At 31.9% G+C, this 19,223-nt stretch overlaps 1 long non-coding RNA gene across 1 annotated transcript; it reads left to right on the forward strand.

Annotated features, from left to right (window-relative positions):
• The first annotated feature begins 14,004 nt into the window (after positions 1 to 14,004).
• On the forward strand, positions 14,005 to 18,323 carry LOC139488569 (uncharacterized). The gene is made up of 2 exons (XR_011656030.1): positions 14,005 to 14,129; positions 17,194 to 18,323. It is a non-coding gene; the product is annotated as an uncharacterized lncRNA (long non-coding RNA).
• The last annotated feature ends 900 nt before the right edge of the window (positions 18,324 to 19,223 follow it).

The raw sequence follows: 19,223 nt of genomic DNA on the forward strand, positions 1-19,223 counted from the left end.
AGCTTTGCATGAGGGAGATACATTCCTTAATTTATAATAATTGCTATCATTTTGTAACAGTAAATTTTAATAACACAAAAAATCCGTATTTTCATGCCAGTACCGAAGTACTGGCTACTGGGGTGGTGATACCCTCGATACAAAATACGTTGGAGCATCTACTTTTATCACTGTTTGTGATGTCCTGTGGTATCTCTGGTTAATGGAATATGTTTGTTGTTATTCTGCAGTATTCATGCATGTTGTGTCGACTGTTATTTTTTATGTTTGTGCGTTTATTTTTACTTATATAGATACTATCATAATAACTGAATTTTTCAAAATTTCATATTGCCTTGTATTTTCTTTTTTAAAAAGAGGAGGGATCTATCTTGTGCATGTAAATTCGCAGTAAACAGTTTGATGCTTTTTTCAATACAATCTATTATATGGAACAGTATTTTTATCTGTGATAAATGTTCTTGTCTTGCGTGTGTTTGTGCTGTATTTCTGTCACGTAGTGTTGTCATTTCAGCGATATTGTTTAACATGGTCATAAAAGCGGGAGGTTTGGCTAGCCATAAAACAAACCATTTTTTCTTAAAATGTCCTGTACAAAGTCTGGAATATGGCAGGTGTTAAATAGTTCGTTTCTATGTATGCTTGCTTTTGCTTTTGTTGCACTTCAGTGTTCCTGTTGTTTTCCTCTTATAGTTGATGGGTTTCCCTCGGTTTGAGTTTGTATCCCGGATTTGTTTTCTCTCAACTAATTTATAACTTTTCAACACCGGTATACTACTGTTGCCTTTATTAAAAAAAATAATCCCATATCACCCTAGCAATGCCATTTACTTGCTTGTCTTGCCAAACCCTATATGGTCAACTTACAAACATTTGTTTTGCAAACTATTTATAGTTATGCATATTAGTCCCAATACACCAGAAGCATAAGCAGAACAAAAAGCTCTATTAGATGATTTATAAAATTCTTTGACAGTAATTTAATATTACGGCATCTATTTGAATACCATAATAAGCTTCTTTAATATCTGAGACTAAATCATTTACATAGATACAAAATAAAGTCGGCAATAAAACACAGACTTGTTTTTCACCAAAAGCTACATGGAAAAAGGATGCTATAAAGTTATTTAAACTGACTGCACATTTCATATTATTGTATAAAAAAGCAAATACAAAAAACAACAACATATAAAACACTGGTGTGTATCATTTATAGCATATAATACAAAAGCCGCCGAAACACTAAATTAGTGTCGGATTGATTTAAAGCAATTGCAAGTCTAGTAATACTAGCATCATTTGATCATTATTTTGTTATATAATTATAATTAAATACTAATAGTATGCATAAGGATTCTTCCTAATAAGATTGTTTGCTATCAGAATTCTGAATGATGTTGGAATATGTGGATGTTAGATGTCACTTTTATACAAAGGTACTCGGAATGATGATGAATGCGTAGATGTTAGGTGTAACTTCTTTTTTTAACAATTAACCTGTTTATTTCACCGATTTTTTTTTAAAACTAATTGCGGCATATATGATAACGTAACCCTGGACATGCTTCTCGGTATGGTAATGATTCTTTCCAATTATTCTTAATGGACCCAAATGATATATCAATTAGAATATTAATGTTGTTTATACATGTTATTTAGAAAATACACTGATATTTTTAGGTTTATTGATGTTTGATATTTGTCAATCTATATTTAAATAAAATATCACCGGTTTATGCATTAAAAAGTTAAATGGTCATTTAAAAAATATATTTCACTTTACACTTCGCATACCATTAACGTATAAAATATAGAAGTAAACATGTAACTAATAAAGTGCACACACGTTTGAATAGTTTCATTCATAAAAAATAAATGAGCATTTTTCTTATAATTTTCCGTTAAAAATAGCTTTTCTGCTATTGAAGTATAGAATGTGTATTGCATCTCAAATTCCCTGAAAACAGATATTGTCTGATCAGGATATTTGTTACTCTGAGATTCAGCTTCATTTCCAAGAGTATGTACACCTTGCATGTATAAGGAAGATATTCCGCACATTGCACATGCAATAAGAATTAACGATGTCCACTTAAAACAAGTACTGTTTCTCACTTTACCCGAAATTGAGGATTTCACCCAAAACAATTTGTACATAATAAGAAACACGAATAAGAAAATCATTCCCCAAAGACTCACGGGTAATATTATTTTGACACATACATAATAATATAAATGGAAATTTTTCGTCATCAACACAGGTGAGTCATATAATGCTCGACATTGGAAACATATCAGAGAATTGGATTGACTAAACGTTGAACTAATCCGAAGAGATGAAAATTTATGAATATTCATTGAACACATGAACAGGAACGTCAGACCACATATCACTAAAGTTTTACGTGTAGTTAATTGTAAATAGAGTCGTTTATGGCAAATTGACACAGTCATCATTATGGAGATGCAAGCACAAACCTGTAACGAGGCCAGACTCAACATTTCCCGTATTTCCAATATGACTAAAAACACTAAGCAATGTCGTTGTATCTGCCATGATAATACATACACTTCAGTATAATACCCGTCCGTAGAATCCTTGAATGTGAAAAACATAGGAATTGCATTCAAACTCACTGCCCCAAGTCCATTAACTAAACATAATACTTGAACCAAACCTTTCCATGGCGAATTCGGAATTCGGAACAATAAAACCGTATTGAGTATAAATCCTGATAGTGATAAAATTCCTTTTGCAACTGATATTAGATAGATATAATTCGAATAGTTTTTAAACATAAAGAAATCTCCATCCAAATTACTTGGATTTGCCATCCTATTAACAAATTACAAGAATTTCATTCAGTCGTGCATGTACAACATGTACATCATGGAGCATTGACAAGACGTGTTACGGGTGAATTCATACAAATAAAAACAAGAAAATCGACTTATTCACATAACAGTGTAGTTTTTCAACGATATGTGTATACATTTAAATATCGATTGGATGTTTAAACTTCGACTTTTGCAAACATATGAAAATTAAAACCGTTATATTATTCTTAAGTTTAAACAAATACAGATATGAAATACAACGATTGAATGCACTGTTGCTCAAATACAACACGGGGTCAAGTTTATTCAGGATGTTGTGCGTTCTGAAGCGTTACAGGACGGGTACAATACCTTCTACGGGTATGAATAATTTAACATACACAGTTTTAAAATATTTTCGCATATATACAGTGGCGGATCCAGAACTTTTCATAAAAGGGGGGGGCTGACTGACATAAGAGGGACCCGCTTCAGTGATTCCCTAAATAATCAACCAAATGTTTCCCACAAAGGGGGGGGGGGGGGGTCCTCAAGGGCCCCCTGCATCCGCCTATGACATATATATATATACATGTACATGTATATGTTCCGGACCATATGAGTATTTGAACAATAGTTGTACAACATAAACTAGGAGTTTCTCAAAAATAAGATTTTGACTTATTTAATCATATTGAAACCATTGTTACATGGTTATTTAAATAAAGAGAATACTAAGTTGTAAGTAAAAAAATAGTGAAATAAATTTTAAATGGCCATTCATCAATTTTTCCATACCAAGATTTCAAGATTTCAAGATTTTATTGTACACTCTGACAGTTTACACTGTTACAAGAGGCAGATATACATAATATACAGCTTGACAGAAGTGGTATAAGATTTGTATAATAACAGAACAAAATTGAAATAAACATATATACAGGTCAATTGAGTATAAGTCATCAAACACACCGTAACATACGGTTGTTTGACACGTGATTTAAACGATCAAAACAAATACACATATCATGACATACATACATATATATATATATAATATGATTATGATACCAATCGCAATCTGTCGACTTTGGAAAATTACTTCAAGTAATAGCCAAATGAACTGTTAATGCTAATTCTCATGCTCTTTGGTCATGTATTGAACTCTCTTTTTTAAATTTCTTTTGGTGTTTAAATTTGTTTTAAATGAATCATAATTTCTTTAAAATTTCTAAATGATTTCAGTTAATTTGTTCATTTGTTCTTGATATTATATTTACGATCTATAACTGACAGTAAGAATACATCAGTTTCAAGAAAATAATGTAAGGCCTCTGAAAGGAGTAGGTCCGATAAGGACTCATTTTGGCCTCAAATTTCAGTTTCATCTGACGAAAGATTTTGACCACTTTTTAAAGACTTAAGTGTCTATTTCACTTGATTTAATTAGTATAAGTGAAAGATTTTAACTGATTTAGTCATTAAAAACGATCCGATTCAAGCTCAAATATGAAAAATCTCTCAAATATGCCAAAAACGTCACTTTTCAGATGGTTTTTGTCAAAAATGAAAGTGGCCGCATCCGTGTTCATCCACAACCTTTATATATGTTATGTATTATCATAAAATACAACTTACATTTCAATATTAAGGATGTACTTAGGTGAGGTTTTGGAATTTGTGACAAATGTTCGGACTCCTTGGTGTTTTTCCATACAATACAATGTAAAATATTTTGCCCCATAACACCCATTTATTTTTTCACATAAGACTAAATAGCTCATGAAAGGTCATTTACCAAAATTTTAGAAGATTCTTAATTTTCTTTCTTTTGTTTTGAGATCTAATAATACCAATGCAAATATAAGGTAAAAGTCCGAGTCAGCCTTTTCCCGCCATATTTTAATTCTCAAATATCTCGAAAAGGAGATCCATGACCTATCAATATTTTTAGCATATGTTTATCCTTAATTGATGCTCTACCAGCTTATAGTATCAATTTTAACTTCTTAATTCATTAATTTTCAACTTAACCACTTTCGTTTTACAAGGAAACCGTCTAAAATTTAACTAAAATGATAGAATTTTGAAGATTTCAGTAATTTAGCATGACTTAATGGTGCTACAACCCGATATATGTGCGTTGTATTGTCAAAAACAGCCCATATTTATGTAGCAGAAGCATTCAACTGTCCAATAAATAACTAAAAGTTTACATTTTAACGATTTTGTAAAACTGTTATATTTTGGGGCCAAAAAGGGGTCTTACCGGACCTACTCCTTTTCAGTTATCTGGTAAAATTAGCAAAGAGAGAGTCAAATAATCGTAACACACAATCACAAATCCTTTCTTTTTTGCACAGAACATCTATGATGCAGAACATCTATGATGTTCTATCTACATTGTATAATGTGTACTTTTGGCATTGCAAAGGTAAAAAAAAAAAAAAACACACCTGACGCCAAATGATACACGCTCTCGGAGATTTTAAGAAAGAGTTTTCTATTATGAACTAAACATTTAACAGTCATATTATACACTGAACAGTGCACAGTCATATCGTGCACTAGCATTGCTTTATCCTTTAATATGTATCGACCAATCAGGTGTCCTCATTTGCAGTGTAATGACAAAGAGGACAGAGCTTAACGTGATGTTAAAAGTATAAAATCCCCAAGCTAATCATTGAATATATTGAACTTGTATTTTCTGGTGAGAGGTGTGTGCAAAACTACTGACACATGTAACTGATATACACAAACCGTTGTAAACAACTTATCTATATAATCATTTTGCATTAATCATTGTATCAAACATCAAAATCATGATGTATTTTATATATTAAATTGGATAATTCAGCCCAGATAATTGGCACATTCAATGGGTTTTAATAAACGTGTACAGTCTTGTCTCATTGTGTGTTGCATAACTTCATTCAATTTGAAATGACAATTCTTATATAAATGAACCATTGTTTGTGAACATGAATGATATAATTAGTTCAAACGATTTCTTTGAACATGTTTGTATCTGTTTATTTTTTCTGGTTATGCATACCTGCCAACTTTTCAAAATGCCCATGGGGGTTTGCGTGCAAGATGGCTGTCATAGTCCTAAAAAACCTTCAAAGGGGCCTTCAAATACATTTTAAAGTTGTTTTTTTGGCTTCTTCATACCTTTACAAGCCTAATGTCATTATAAAGTTAATTGTTTTGTTAGAAATTATGGACAAAATTGCTCTTTCAAAATTTCAATTTGAGAGCCTCCATGGGGGAAATCCCCCGCAAATAGTGACAGTTGGCAGGTATGGTTATGGCAAATTTTTAAATAGGTACCAACAAGCTAGTAAGAAGAAAAAAACCCCAAACAAAACCACACACACGTATAAAAACTACCATGGCACACCGTCACGGCTGTACTCAATTTTCACTGGCATCAAAACCAATATTTCTGAGTAATTTCATCTTAGAAAAAATAGCATGAACACAAGTTAAAAGTTTAAATTTTGAACCAACTTACTAACAGACAAATTATGATATACAGTAACTGTTTGCTCAAGTTAACAAAATATTCAGAGTCACCTGAAAACGAAATCAAATTTCTTGATTTTTAACTTAATATGCCTTGATTTAAATCAATATATTAACCTATAAAATACAAAAGTAGACATATAACTAGTAAAACGCATAACATTTTGTGTTATTTCAGTTATAAAAAACAAAAACACATATTTCCCATAATCCTCCAGGAATGGCTTCCCTGATATTGAAGTAGAGAATGAGTATTGAACATTAGTTCTGTAATCCACAAAAACAGAAAGTGTCCGATCTGGATAAATGTCACTCGGAAATGTTTGGTTATTTCCTAGAACACGTAGTCCTTGCATGAGAAGTGAAGGCAGTTCGCATATTGAACATATTATCAAAACTAATAATATCAACTTCTGTGAGTAGTAACAGTTTTCTTTTCTTCCTCTGATAGCCACATCTTCCTTCCAAGACAGTTTTTTTGAAATCATAATTACTGATAAAACCATCAGGACCCAAAGACTCATGGGTAATAACAGATCGATAAGAACATGGTAATGGGATATTACATATTTCGTCATCACAATCGGAGAATCATATCGCGATTGACACAGAATGCATTTCACAGAATTAAAATCGAAGTAAGATGTTTTCATACGAAGAGATGAGAATTTATGGCACTTAATAAAACACATCAATAGAAAAGAAAATCCAGCTAATAAAACAAACTTTATACCGGTTATATGAAATCGGTACCGCACATGGTAAATAGAACATAAAGCGTTGATGCCAAGTATCGACGCCAATAGAAGTGAAATTAAATGAAAGATACCTTGTATTTCAGAAATATATATAAATGTTTTGCAAGGATTATGTAAAATTCTGGAAAATAGATAGAATTCTGTAAAATAGCCATCTGTTGATTCCTTGAAGTTCGAAAATGTCAGTAGACCATTTGCACAAGCTGCACCTAGTCCATTTACAACACATAATATTTGAATCAAAACTTTCCACTGAAAATGCTGCACTCGGAACAATAAAACGCATAAAATAATATTTAGTATAAGTCCTGCATTAGATAAAATCGTATTTCCGAAAGAAATATAGTACAGTGATTCCGAAAAGCTGTTAAACATAAAAAGTGCATCTTCGATGTTACTCAAATTGCCCCTCATTGTATCACTAACGGTGTCCAATGTCCCTTGTCAACAATATCATTGTGGGTTTTTTGTTACCTAAGAAATCTGAATAAAAATTAATATTCAACACGGAATCCTTTTACAGAAAAATCTACCTAATTCTGTAGTTTGATTTGCATGACTGACTTTTAGAATCATGACTTAAATGTACTTTAAATATTTAGATAAAGTTGATTGAAATAAGTACAAACATGTAATATATTTGTTTACATTTTTGATAATAAGCTATATTACTTAATACAAATACAAGAATGTGTTGTTAAAATTTTAAAACGTTGGAAATTCAATGAGAACTAATTAGTGTTTCTTGCGTGCATAATCTTCAAATCTATCGGTCAATATTATCTAAATTTACATAAATTAAGAAATGTGAGTTGACTACAACATTTACAATTAAGAGAACAGATAACAATCAAGGTAGCAATTCCTCTAATTTTCAGGCATTCGATTTTTTTTTACTTGCACTGAATTAAGACCGTTGTTGTTGGTTTGTTCATTAATCTTGAGTGTTCATACGATTCTCCCATTGTCTGTTATATACTGTGCGTCTGGTTAGTTCAGAAGGCAGTAATTCTTTATATATCTTTATTATCAAAGTCTATATAAACTATAGGCATACATTTGAATTACATCAACATCAATAATACATTTAATACATTTAATACAAACATCAACACAAACTATGTGATAGAATAGCAGAAGGTGTTGTAGTAATACACAAACATTATTCTAACATTTCAATTCTAAGCTTAAAAGATCGAAATATAGATTTACCTAAATTACACAGCTCTTTTACCTTGTTTGTACTCAATTCTTTATTACTTTAAGCATATTATGCTTATCAGTGCAATAAATACAAATACATTTTTATAACACAACATGAAATAATACATCAGAGAAGCAAATAAATATCAAGTATTGACCAATAACAGTTCGGTCAATGATTAAGTGCATGAGACAAATTTACACAAATTTCGCAAATCTTTTACATTTTCAGTGCTGAGAAGTTGCACTAATTTGAACGAAGATGGACGTCTATAATAATAAGGTTTAAAACTGTCTCCTTAAGTCTCTATAGCATTCACATTGTAAAACAAAATGGAATTCATCTTCAGTGATATTCAAAGTACAAAGAGTTCACTTTCTATCTAACCTATTTACTCCATGATAACGGCCTACTTCAACAAACAAATTATGGGAAAACAATCTAAGGCGAGTTAAATACACTCTAAAATTCATATGTTTAGTTAGATAATTCTGTAAACATACATTATTGACAATATATTTATATAAATAACACTTAGATGAAATGTTCAGTTGATCATTCAAAGTCTGTTTTGCTTGATCATAAATCCTTGTTACAAATAATAATAAATTTGTATCAATAATTAAATTGTCTTGGTTATACCAGATCTCATTTAAACCTAAGTTAAATAAGAATTGTTGTAACTGCTTCTAATATTACAGAAATTATACAGTTGTTCCCTGTAGCAGTTTTTAAGAATACAGTTATTCTGTTGCTTGTGGATAACAATTTTAACCAGTACTTCACTATTTTGTTAATTCTAAAATATATCAAAGGATATCTACCCCAATTCAAAATAAACCATAACATTTGTTGTACACTGTTTGACACCTAATATATTTTTGCAAAAATCAAGTTGTATTTTTTCAATACTTGGAGCTTTATGGAAGCCCATATTTCACAACCATACCATAAAATACTGCTAATGTAAGTATCAAATAAATTCATATATGTAAAAACATTCAAATACAATGACGAAACCTTCGACTTTAAACCAAAAACAGCTTTTCTACTTTGCTCAGCTAAATGTTTTTGAGCTTTAGCAAATTTACCGTTAAAATTTAACAGTACACCAAGGTAACAAAATTCATCCACTATGTCAATAGCATTGCCATCATAATACCAAATTTCTTCGTCTTTTACAAAACCTCCGTTTCTAAATACCATAATTTTTGTTTTGACAATATTAATAGTCAAACCCCATATACAAGTACTAGTATATAATAATAATGTGTCTAACATATCTTGAAAGCCAATAACTGAATCAGAAAATAAAATCATGACATCAGCGTACATAAGTAAAAATAATGACAAGTCTTGTACTTCATATGGTATATTACTATTACGTAGGAATTCCATTTCAAAGTCATTTACATATATCGAAAAAAGTATAGGAGAAAGAACTTCACTTTGCATAAGACCAACTGAACTTGTAAACTGCTCAGAATAAAAACCATCAATTTTCACACATACTTTTACTGTAGAATACATTGATTTTAAAACAGAGAGTAATTTGCCTGTTATACCAACTCTTGATAGACTAGTTTCAACCATAAATTAAGTCTGGTTACGGTCGAAATCCAAATTGCGCATCTGTAATAATATCATTATTCTCAGACCACTTTATAAGTCTTGAATTTATAATAGATGTATTTTTACAGTTTCGCTAAATTACTGACTAAACTGATTCAACGATAGTTCGCTGGATCGGACGAGTCGCCTTTTTTAAAAACAGGAATTAACACTGCGAGTGCCCAAGATTTCGGAAAATGTCCTGATGCTAATATCTTGTTGAATATTTTCTCTAGGAACGGTAGCAGAATATCCTTAAATTCAATGAATAACTCGTTAAATGTACCATCAATACCATGACTTTTACCACGTTTAAGGTTAGAAATACACTTCAGAATTTCATCTTTTGTAATAATTCGATCAAGTTCATCATATGTTGTGTCAGAAACGGTCTCTGGAGTATCACATTAATACCATCATTTGTGACCAAATTTCTAAAATGTTCGAAGAATTCTGAAAGTGACACATCAGAAGTTTTGGCTCTCTTCTTTTTAAACAGTTTATAATATTTCTTTGGATCGTTTTTACGCAATGTAGCTATCATATCACCCTCTTGACGCTTATATTTTCTTTTTAGTTTATTTTCTAAACGCTTGTATTGTCTTTTAGACATACTTAATATTTGATGATTTTCAACATTTTTTGTCTCTGTTAAATGTATACAAAGAACTAATATAGATAGATCGAAGTCTTTTGCACTCGTAGTTAAACCATGGTTTGTCATCTTTATATCGGGTCGTCTTACTACGGGTACGATCACAAATATTATTTGAGTTATGCGAGTTACAAAAGAATGGTGAAATAATGTCCATCAAATTGGAAGTAAACGATTCAACATAATTGTCAACACCATCTTGGGATTTTTCAATATCAGAAAATACTATCTGGCTAAGTGAACCACTGTTTAAAGTTAAAGACTCATAACACTGATTTTTTAGCTCTTCCTTCCATCGGTTACTATTATATGAGTTGTTTGACGTACCACTGTTACGCTCAGGCTCTTGTGAATCGTGCAATATGCACGGCAAGCGAACATGTAAAGACGCGTGGTCACTAAAAGAAGTGAAGTTACAAACAATAAACTGGTCTATAATGTGTAAAAAGTCATATGGAGCCAATAAGTAGTCCACAACACTCATTCCCCGGGAACCACAAAATGTATAGTCATTAGCTAAGCCATCCTTATGCCGACCATTCAAAATACGTAGACCAGTGCTTCTACACAGATTTAACAATTTTAACCCGAACTCATTAGTAATTTGATCTGGATTTCTTCTTACTGGTAGATTTGTGTCACTTAAATACCCCAAAATATGGTTGAAACTATCAAAAATTGGGCCACATATTTATTATAAAATCATTAACTATAGCAGTTCTTGCATTCATATCACCTAGTAAAAATACTTTTGAAGTTTCTGATGAATATTTTTCAACAGAATTTAACAAATCATAGAATAAATCACAATTATACATTTTATAATAATTTGAATAAACAGGATGCAAATATACACATCCAATAAAATAATCAAACCCACAAGTTGATATTATTAGTTACATAGTGTGTTAGTGACCTAATATGATATATACAGGGTCAGTAAATTTCATATGGGGTGAGAGCGAAGCTCGAACCCCATATGGAATTTACTTACCCTGTATATATCATATTAGGTCACTAGCACACTATGTAACGAATTTATCTTACCGACTATCTTTATGTGTTGAATTTAGACTAAAGTTGTCTTATTTGCTTTCATAACACATCTCCTTATTTCTGTATTAAAGTGTTCAGGTGTTCAATTTTAAGAACCTACTTCAATTGATATGCACTAAAAAAACTAATGTAAACGATAGATATTTATAATAAACAACCTTGATATAACAATATTAAAAAGAACTTTCAATATTTGAAATAATCAAACAGTGCCTAAGTCGCAAATTCACTACTAACCTAATATTGAAATAAGCCCCGCCTCCCTACTAACCTAATATTGAATATACACGGTCTCCACGAGGTCGCTTTTAACCAATCATATTCCTAGAAATGTATAGGAGGTAAGATAAATCCTTTGACACCTTGAGCCATATAATTGTATCGTTCTGAATATCAACTACTTCAACATTCTTTGCAAAACAGTTTTTTATTAACAAATATAGTCCACCGCCTTGTTTATATTTACTTTTTAGTAATGGGACTCGCTTACAAATATAACCATCTACAATATCATCAAATGACTTATCAATCCAACACTCAGACAAAATAACAATATCATGTGTTTTAATGTAAGATAAAAAATTTGGTTCATTAAGTTTATCATGTAAACCACCATTAATGTTCCAATACAAAAAGTTAATAAAGGAGATGCTTCTCGATGTGTCCTAATCTGGACCTGTGTGCATATCTGCTAACACTTCAAAGCGGGATCCACTAGACAAGCCATTACTCACTGAAGATTTATTAGGTTTTATACTTGAAACGCTCGGTGTTTTTTCGGCCACTGAAAACCCTGGACCCGACGATGAATCCGACATTCTATCACCTGACTGATCACGACGTGTAATTTTGACTAGTTCGTTTGATTTAACCACAGTCTGCTCACCATCAATAAAAAGTTTATCTTTATTAAATGAAACTCTTTTACTCATTAGTTTAATAAATTTGTACATCGATGTTTTTTTCCAATTATATGGCTTAATATAAATTGTTTTAAAACTTTGAAAAAGTAAACATTTGAGGATGAAATGAAACTCATCCTCTATATCATTTTTACAAAAAGTACATGTTCTATTATTTCTTGTTATACCATAAAATCTTCCATTTTCTATAGCTAAGTTGTGGCTACTTAATCTTTTTTCGTTATACATGTTTTGTAAACATTAGGAATTGGTTTGCACAAATCAAATAGAAGACAAAAACTTATCTAATATATATTTATAATTAGAACATTTTGGAGAAGTTTGCAACTGAACATTAAGTTCTTGTTTTGGACAATCATACAAACGTTGCTTTATGACACTGAGCAAAATATACATCAGGCAGTCTGTACTTGTACATCATTAGCCTTCTGTGCTTACATAAATTATCATTGATATTGCCTTATTTATTACTATTTACAAAACTGAGTTCATCAAAATATTTAAGCAGTTTCTACCACACGAATAGATTTCATGTGTACCTAAGTTCAATTTGTTAACACGTTTCGAAAAAGTTGGCCCTCAATGCTACATGTATTAAACTTCGTAAATTATTTTGCCTTTTAACAATTTTGACTCGAGCGTCACTGATGAGTCGTCTAAAGAAAAAACGTGTGTATGGTATACAAACAAGTTTTCAGCTTTATATTCTCATATATAATAGCTTAGATTCAAAATTTTTGTTCGCAGTTAGCGTTCGAAAATAGTTGAAAGGAGACCCAGTGCCGATAATGATTGCTTAACCCCCTTTCAGTTTGTCAACAGTAAATCTTGTCATTTATTATCAGTTTCTTTTATATAACGCATAAGTATATATATATAAAAGGGACTGGATATGATGTCTGTCATTTCTATATTTTTATTTTTTTGGGGTTATTATTTTTTATTCTTTATATTTGTTGCCAATTATTCTTTATATTTTTATATTTTTGCTCCCAATTTTTCTCTATTTTTTAGTTTTCCTTTATCTTTCTCATTTCCTTATTTTATTTAAGTTTATTTTTCTGTAGATTTGACACATCATTCTCTATTCTGTAAACCCCAAACAGACCCTCTTATATATATAAACAAAATAGGAAATTGTTAACTATTATTCATATACTGGAAATAAATCCTGGATACTGTTATAGATAGCAAGATATTTTAAATGATCTTAAATCAGCTGGATTTAATTAATATGTTCCTATGCACGCACGTTATATTTATTGAACGATGAACTGAATTGCGCTCAAGGAACAGTCTATCAATTGTCACTACATCTTATTATTATTTTTATTATTAAATTCCACTTTGGCTTAATCTGTATTGACTTATTAAGAAGAATGGCAATTGTATGCTCGCATGCAAAATGTCTTGTTTTGCATGCCATACAACTTTATTGTAAACAAAGGATAATCTCCCTTTGTTAACTTGATCGGAGCTTTGTTCGCTCTGCAAGGCTATCACCACTAAATAAAATCGAGAAAGGAAACATATATTGTTTTGATCACTGGTCCCATTGATAAGTGTAACAAGTGAGTTATCTTTTAATGATTTCTTTTCAAAGAGCTTCGCACTTAAAAAACTGTATTTATCAATTAAGAAGAGTGATAATGTTCTTCGAAAGATATGGAAAGCAAAACTAAAAGAAACAATGAGAGGGGGTAGGACCTTTATCGGGACTCCGGGATCGGGTGTTTTTAAGCTCGGAATTTCGGGATTGACCCTTTCGGGATCCGGGAATTCTTTTTCTCGGATTTCGGGACCTCGGGATTTTATATTTTTAAGCCCGGGATTTCGGGATTTCGTGTTTTTAAGCCCGGGATTTCGGGATCAGGACCCCTCCTATCCCCCCTCAACAATGCACTGAAATACTTTGAACGTATTCAATATTTTATTAGAGTCTTACCACATGTATAATATAAACATCACATATATAAAACTGCCATTAAAACAACATTTGTTTAACATAAAGACATATTCGAGTGTACTTCCCAAAGGCACTTGTCTCAGAAATTTTATTTCCTATAAAGGTATATAGGAAATAAAATTTCCGAGACAAGTGCCTGTGGTCCTTCCACAGAGAATTATGAGAGACTATTGAAATTATGGGGTCTCGCTAAATAGAATGAAATTCAAAACAGTGTGGCTGTGGTCATTGATTGGTACATTAAATTCATCCATTGACTGGGACAACTTAGGTGAACGTTTGTATGTAACGACCACTGCTCACTATGTACTTTTTAAAGTCACTTAAACTATTGGGTCACCAAAGGTTCTCAACACCTTAATAAAGTAATTCGAAAAATTAATCCGAAATAACACGATGTTATGATTTATATCAATTATATAAATCAAAACATAAAGGTTATTCCTGGTTAATTTTTCGAATTATTTTATAATTAAAAGGCGTTACGAAACCTTTAGTGACCCCACAGTTTAAATGTCTATCGTAGGTACGTCGTGAACAGTGGTCGTTACATACAAACGTTCACGTAAATTGTCCCAGTCAATGGATGAATTTAATGTGTCAATCAATGGCCACAGCCACACTGTTTTGAATTTTATTCTAGGAACAAGAAGCGTCAAAAAGCGACAAGAAGGAACAAAAGAGGGACGAAAGATACCAGAGGGACATTCAAACTCATAAATCGAAAATAAACTGACAACGCCATGGCTAAAAATGAAAAGGACAAACAGACAAACAATAGTACACATGACACAACATATATAAAACTAAAGAATAAACAACACGAACCCCACCAAAAACTAGGGGTGATCTCAGGTGCTCCGGAAGGGTAAGCAGATCCTGCTTCACATGTGGCACCCGTCGTGTTGCTTATGAGATAACAAATCCGGTAAATAGTCTAATTCGGTAGGTCACATTCATGAAAGGGAAGGGGATTGTAGTTACGACGTAAGGAACATATCCGATATCATTTGTGAAACAGTTATTCCATAACGGTCAAACAACTCGGCGTCCGTAAAACTTACGAAGAGATGATTTCAACTTCACCATTTGGAACTCTTGATTTAATAGCTTCCTTGTGATCAACAACCCTTTATCAAGAAAATCATGATAGGCAATGCAAGCACGGGAATATTGTATCAATTGGGAGATATCTACACCGTATGCATGTGCTGCTGAAATATTGCTACTTAGAAATGGAAAATTCACAATTGGAAAGCTGAAATCATCTCTTTTGTCGTAAAGTTTTGTTTTTAATCGACCCTCATTGTCAATTTCTGGAAGTTTTCAAGATATGAGGCCGACCTAACTGTATCTGTTGTATCCTTTATCTCTAGTTCAATGGGATAGATGCGTTCGACATAGTCACCAAATTTTGAACTATTTAGTGAAAGAACATCATCTATAAAGCGGAAAGTAGAGTTAAAGGATATTGCTAACTTCTTATCTTTCTTCCTAAGAAGTTCCTGTATGAAGTCAGCCTCATAATAAAAAAGAAACAAATCGGCAAGAAGAGGGGCACAACTCTTTCCCATTGGAATGCCGATTATCTGTTGGAAAACACGTCCTCAGAACGTAACAAATATGTTGTCAATCAAGAAATCAAGTATCTTGATAATGTCAGTTTCAGAATTTTTTGTTTAAATTAGTAACATGAAGTATAATTCAAGTATCGGCAAGAAAACAAATTTAGCGTAAAAAATCTAAATTACAATTATTCTTAATAAATAAATATCAATATGTTTAAGAGAACATGATACCTTGAGTTTTCAGCATAGATTTCAGCATATAATGAATCAATATTTATGTAGAGTCGGCATGGTTGGCATATCCAAGTTAAGAATGTAACCAAATTATAAGAGAATATAATCTTGATTTATGTTAGACCAAAAACGGCAATACATATGAATACGTGCCACAAATTCTTCTGTCTTAAAGATAAAAGGTTCAAATATTTACATAATTAATGATAAAAAAAGTTATAAATGAATGTTTTGATAAAAAAAGGGGGTCATTTATTATTTTTTTAGGGATATTTAGGGATGTACGGCGAGCGACTCGGGCGGGCGGGAGGACAAACAGTGTCCGTTCATATACATGAAAACGCGTTGAAGTTTTTTTTCAGAAATTTATATGTTGTTTCCTACATGACTAAATGAAGGTCAGTTTCAATTTTCGGGATTTTCGAATTTCTTGTTCAGTTATAGCCCTTTCAAAAAATTCGATTTTTAATTCTCTACTTTTTATGGATCCTTAGGTATTTTTTTCCTATAAATATATTGTATTGATAGTAAATAAAATGATTATTTATGTCGCTTATATTTTTTTAATCAGCATGTTAGAATCTTATAGGAGTTATTGCCCATGACAGAAGATTTTTGATCAATTTCTTACAATTTTTGCAGAAACAATTATTATGTCAGTTTATTTTCGATCTATGAGTTTGACTCTCCCTCTGGTATCTTTCGCCCCTCTTTTATAAATAGAGATAGATTAATGTGAAAGCAAAAGTGTTCAGCACTGTCTGACCTACAAATAAGTCAACATGGCCGAACTTGTCAACTGACTCCTGTTAGTAGTTATTACCCCTGAATTACCTTTTATACCAATTTCATGATTTTTTTTTGTAGGAACGCAAATAAGGAACATCAACGATTGCCTAATTTGGAAAAACATGCAGTTCCGAGGAGTTGACTATTAAAATTGTTTAATTTGGTTTCTTTTATTAATTTTAAGAATAAATCAACATGGATGAGAAGTCCTATAAATGTGATGTATGTGGGTTAGGTTTCAAACAGAGTGGAAATTTATATGCACACAAAAGAACACATACCGGTGAAAAGCCGTATAAATGTGATGTATGTGATAAAGGGTTTAGTCAGCGGAGTAATCTACAGAGACACGTGAAAACACATAGTGATGACAAGCCTTATACTTGTGATGAATGTGGTAAACATTTTATCCAAAGTGTCCATTTAGAAGTCCACATCAGATTACATTCTGGTGAAAAGCCTTATCAGTGTGAAGTTTGCAGCAAAGGATTTTGTCGAAATGGCGACCTGACGATACACATGAGAACACACGGGACAGAAAAAGCACGGACAATCATGTGTGAAATTTGCGGGAAAGAATGCAATAGAAAAGACGTCCTACAGAAACATATGAGAACACATACCGGTGAAAAACCATTTATGTGTGTAGTATGCGGTAAAGAATTTAATCAGCGTGGAAATTTGAAAGCCCACATGAGTCAACATACGGGTGAGAAACCGTATGCGTGTGCAATATGCGGTAAAAGCTTTTACCTGAACTGCATCTTGACAAAACATATGAAAAAACACAACGACGAAAAACCTTACGAGTGTGACGTGTGTGGTAAAGGCTTTAAGGAGAACTGGAATCTACAGAAACATGTTAAAACACATACTGATGAACCGATAGAAAAACATGTTAAAATACATACTGATAAACCGGTAGAAAAACATGTTAAAATACATACTGATGAACCAGTAGAAAAACGTTAAAATGCATACTGATGAACCGGTAGAAAAACACGTCGGCGAAATGCACATGATTGATACTCAGCAGAGTTCAAAATTGTAGAGATTTGGACAAAATTTTGAACATAATAATTTTTCGTTATAACATGAAAAAAGAATATTGTCATTGTATCATGTTTATATAATATCATTAGGTAGATGTGGTGTACTTCATAAAACCCATAGATAACATTTGGTCGTTTCTGTGCTTATATATTTCCTGGGCAAACAAGGACATTCTTTTTTACATTAAAATAAACGGGACACTACTAACACGATGAAATTTTATTGATTTAATACCTTTGATTAAGACGAATAGGCTGAATGAATAAAACTTTTTTTTAGAAATCTCCAACGCAGAAATTAATAAACCACCTTTGCGGTCACCTGGTATTATCTTCCTTGAGTATGAAATGTTTCGGCCCAGTAGTCTGCACTCCGGTATTGACATGTACATCAATTATATGGTTATTTTTTTTTTTTTTATAAATCTACTGTTTTCAAAAGTTTGAATTTTTCGAAATACAAAGGATTTTCTTATCCTAGGCATATATTACCTTAGCCGTATTTGACACAACGCTTTGGAATGTTAGGTCCTCAATTCTCTTCACCTTTGTACTTGATTGGCTTTATAACTATTTTGATATTAACGTCACTGATGAGTTGACGAAACGCGCGTCTGGCGTATTAAATTATAAGCCTGGAGTCGATTTCACTAAAAACTTACCACTAAAACTGATCGTAAGTATACTGAATTGTTCATGACTTACGATCAATCTTAGTCTTAAGTATCTTTGATTACTATTGTACAAAAACTCGACCAGGCCTAAACACAGTATTTCAATATGATGTTGTGGCTTCTCCTCCAGTGTTTTGGCTGTTTATATTACAATTTTTTCCATTAAATGTCAAGCTTGTAAAACTGATTCCAATATTCTGTTGTGAAATACGGTGATTTGTATTATATGTTCAATGCTATGCTTAAAAAAATGATCTGACATTTAGTGAACTTACACTCCACGTTAAGTCATTTGTAAGTCTTCAACACATACATGACCTACCTCTATGATGTATTGCGAGTTAGTGAGATATCCATTGCATATTGATATTAAAATGAGAAT

The sequence above is a fragment of the Mytilus edulis genome, chromosome 9, assembly GCF_963676685.1.
Source record: "Mytilus edulis chromosome 9, xbMytEdul2.2, whole genome shotgun sequence".
In the NCBI taxonomy this organism is placed as follows: domain Eukaryota; kingdom Metazoa; phylum Mollusca; class Bivalvia; order Mytilida; family Mytilidae; genus Mytilus; species Mytilus edulis.